At 47.6% G+C, this 3,785-nt stretch overlaps 1 pseudogene; it reads left to right on the forward strand.

Annotated features, from left to right (window-relative positions):
* LOC108533519 (ADP/ATP translocase 2 pseudogene) overlaps positions 1–476 on the forward strand; it is a 10,036-nt pseudogene extending 9,560 nt beyond the window's left edge.
* Positions 477–3,785: the final 3,309 nt, after the last annotated feature.

A 3,785-nucleotide genomic window follows, 5' to 3' on the forward strand; every position in this document is an offset into this window, starting at 1 on the left:
AAAAAAAAAAAAAAAAAAAAAGCTGGAGTTGAAAGGGAATCTGAAGCCTCGGTGACTGCCTGGTTAAGTTCTACAAATCTGATGGGATTAAGGGCCTTTACCAAGGCTTTAACGTGTCTGTGCAGGGGATTATCATCTACCGAGCTGCCTACTTCGGTATCTATGACACTGCAAAGGGAATACTTCCAGATCCCAAGAACACTCACATTGTCATCAGCTGGATGATCGCACAGACTGTCACTGCCATTGCTGGGTTGACTTTCTATCCATTTGACGCCGTTCGCTGCCGCGTGATGACGCATCACGGCGCAAAGGAACTGACGTCATGTATACAGGCACGCTTGACTGCTGGAGGAAGATTGCTCGTGATGAAGGAGGCAGAGCATTTTTCAAGGGTGCATGGTTCCAATGCTCTCAGAGGCATGGGTGGTGCTTTTGTGCTTGTCTTGTATGATGAAATCGAGAAGTACACATAAATTATTTCCTAGGACTTTTCCCACTGTGAACAGGCATGTTGTGTTATATAACTTATGTTGAGCATTCTTGACAGACTCCTGGCTGTCAATTTATCAGTGGCAACTGTTTACTGGCTAAAAATGGGAAGAAATAATATTCATCTGACCAGTTTTCTCTCTCTCTCTCTTTTTTCTTTGAGACAGAGTCTCATTCTGTCACCCAGGCTAGAGTACAGTGGCACAATCTCGGCTCACTGCAACCTCCGCCTTCCAGGTTCAAGCAATTCTCCTGCCTCAGCCTCCTGAGTAGCTGGGATTACAGGCGCACACCACCATACCTGGCTAATTTTTGCATTTTTAATAGAGACAGGGTTTCACAATGTTGATCAGGCTGGTCTCGAACTCCTGACCTCATGATCTGCCCACCTTGGCCTCCCAAAGTGCTGGGATTACAGGCATGAGCCACTGCGCCTGGCCTCAGTTTTCTCTTAAAGCCGTTTCCATGATGACGATGATGGGACTCAATTATATTTTTTATTTCAGTCACTCCTGATGTATAACAAATTTGGAGAAATAAAAAAGTCTTTAAAAAAAAACACAAAAGGCCGGGCATGGTGGCTCACGCCTGTAATCCCAGCACTTTGGGAGGCTGAGGTGGGCGGATCATGAGGTCAGGAGATCGAGACCATCCTGGCTAACATGGTGAAACCTCGTCTTTACTAAAAATACAAAAAAATTAGCAGGGCGAGGTGGCGGGCACCTGTAGTCTCAGCTACTCAGGAGGCTGAGGCAGGAGAATGGTGTGAACCCGGGGGGCGGGCCTGCAGTGAGCGGAGATTGCGCCACTGCACTCCAGCCTGGGCGACAGAGCGAGACTCCGTCTCAAAAAACAAACAAGCAAAAACAAAAAACAAAAAACCCACAAAAACCAGAAAACCCAAAAAGACAGGGTCAGTGAGCTTCAGGGTAGCTGAACATGTGGAGGTTTCTGGAGAGTACCTCACCCAGAGAGCGCCCAGAAGCTCCACACCCCTTCTCCCATGCTTTTTTATCTGTACCTTTTTATTGTGCCTTTTTATATGTACCCTTTGCAACAGTCTTTTTTTTATTATTCATTTTTTTATGGGGGCGGAGGGGACAGGGTCTCGCTCTGTCACCCAGGCTGGAGTGCAGTGGTGTAATCTCAGCTCAGTGTAACCTCTGTCTCCTGAGTTCAAGCGATTCTCCTGCCTCAGATTCCAGAGTAGCTGGGATTACAGGCGCCCACCACTATGACCAGCTTTTTTTTTTTTGAGTTGGACTCTTGCTTTGTCACCCAGGCTGAAGTGCGGTGGCATGATCTCAGCTCACTGCAACCTCTGCCTCCCAGCTTCAAGGGATTCTCCTGCCTCAGCCTCCCGCGTAGCTGGGATTACAGGCATGCACCACCATGCGCAGCTAATTTTGTATTTTTAGTAGAGACAGGGTTTCTCTATGTTGGTCAGGCTGGTCTTGAATTCCCGACCTCAGGTGATTCGCCCGGCTCAGCCTCCCAAAGTGCTGGGATTACAGGCATGAGCCACTGTGCCTGGCCTAATTTTTGTATTTTTAATAGAGATGGAGTTTTGCCATGTTGGCCAGGCTAGTCTCGAACTCCTGACCTCAAGAGATCCACGTACCTCAGCCTCCCAAAGGGCTGGGATTACAGGTGTGAGCCACTGCGCCCAGACTTCTTCTGTGTTATTTCTTTTTTAATTGTTTTAAATAGAGAAGAGGTCTTAGGCCGGGCACGGTGGCTCACACCTGTAATCCCAGAACTTTGGGAGGCTGAGGCAGGCGGATCACAAGGTCAGGAGATTGAGACCATCCTGGCTAACACGGTGAAACCCCGTCTCTACTAAAAAAACAAAAAATTAGCCGGGCATGGTGGCGGGTCCTTGTAGTCCCAGCCACTTAGGAGGCTGAGGCAGGAGAATGGCGTGAACCCAGGAGGCGGAGCTTGCAGTGAGCCGAGATCACACCACTGCACTCCAGCCTGGGTGACAGAGCAAGACTCCATCTCAAAAAAAAAAAAAAAAAAGAAGAAGAAAAAAAAGAAAACCGTAATTCTCAATCGATGGTGATTTTACCCTGCTGGTGATATTTAGCAACGTCTGGGGACATTTTTGGTTGTCACAATTAGGGAATGGCGGTGGATACTACTGACAAGTAGTGACTAGAATGCACCAGACGGCCTCACATAGCAAAGAATTTTGTGGCCCAAATGAAGAGCCAGTTTACATATAGAGACATGATTATCAGACTGACAGCTGACTTTTTTCTTTATTTATTTTTATTATTTTCTTTTATTTTTTGAGACAGATTTTTGCTCTTGTTGCCCAGGCAACAAGAGGTTGCAAGTTGCTCACTGCAACCTCTGCCTCCCAGGTTCAAGCCATTCTCTTGCCTCAACCTCCTGAGAAGCTGACATTACAGATGTGCACCACCATGCCAGCTAAGTTTTGTATTTTTAGTAGAGACAGGGTTTTACCATGTTGGCCAGGCTGGTCTTAAACTCCTGACCTCAGGTGATCCACCTCCCTGGGCCTCCCAACGTGCTGGGATTACAGATGTGAGCCACTGCGTACTACCTGACTTCTTAATGATGACAATGGGAACTGGAAAACAATGGAATAATAGTCTGAGCTAGGTGTGGTGGCTTACACTGTAATCCCAGCACCTTGGGAGGCTGAGGTGTTGGATCACTTGAGGTCAGGAGTTCAAGACCAGCCTGGACAACACTGTGAAACCCTGTCTCTACTAAAAACACAAAAATTAGCTGAGCATGGTGGCATGCACCTGTAATACCAGCTACTCAGGAGGCTGAGGCAGGAGAATTGCTTGAGCCCGAAAGGCAGAGGTTGCAGTGAGCCTAGATTTCTTTTTTCTTCTTCTTTTTTTTTTTTTGAGATGGAGTCTCACTCTGTTGCATCCCAACTTTTTTTTTTTTTTTTTTTCGAGACAGTGTCTTGCTCTGTTGCCCAGGCTGGAGTGCAGCGGTGCAATCTCAGCTCACTGCAAGCTCCGCCTCCCAGGTTCATGCCATTCTCCTGCCTCAGTCTCCTGAGTAGCTGGGATTACGGGTGCCTGCCACCATGCCCAGCTGCCCAGCTAACTTTTGCGTGTTTTTTTTTTTTCTTTTTTTTTTTCCGAGACAGTGTCTTGCTCTGTTGCCCAGGCTGGAGTGCAGCGGTGCAATCTCAGCTCACTGCAAGCTCTGCCTCCCAGGTTCATGCCATTCTCCTGCTTCAGCCTTCTGAGTAGCTGGGACTACAGGCACCTGCCACCACACCTGGCTAATTTTTTGTATTT

The sequence above is a fragment of the Rhinopithecus bieti genome, unplaced genomic scaffold (genome assembly GCF_001698545.2).
Source record: "Rhinopithecus bieti isolate Rb0 unplaced genomic scaffold, ASM169854v2 scaffold_9981, whole genome shotgun sequence".
Classification (NCBI taxonomy): Eukaryota; Metazoa; Chordata; class Mammalia; order Primates; family Cercopithecidae; genus Rhinopithecus; species Rhinopithecus bieti.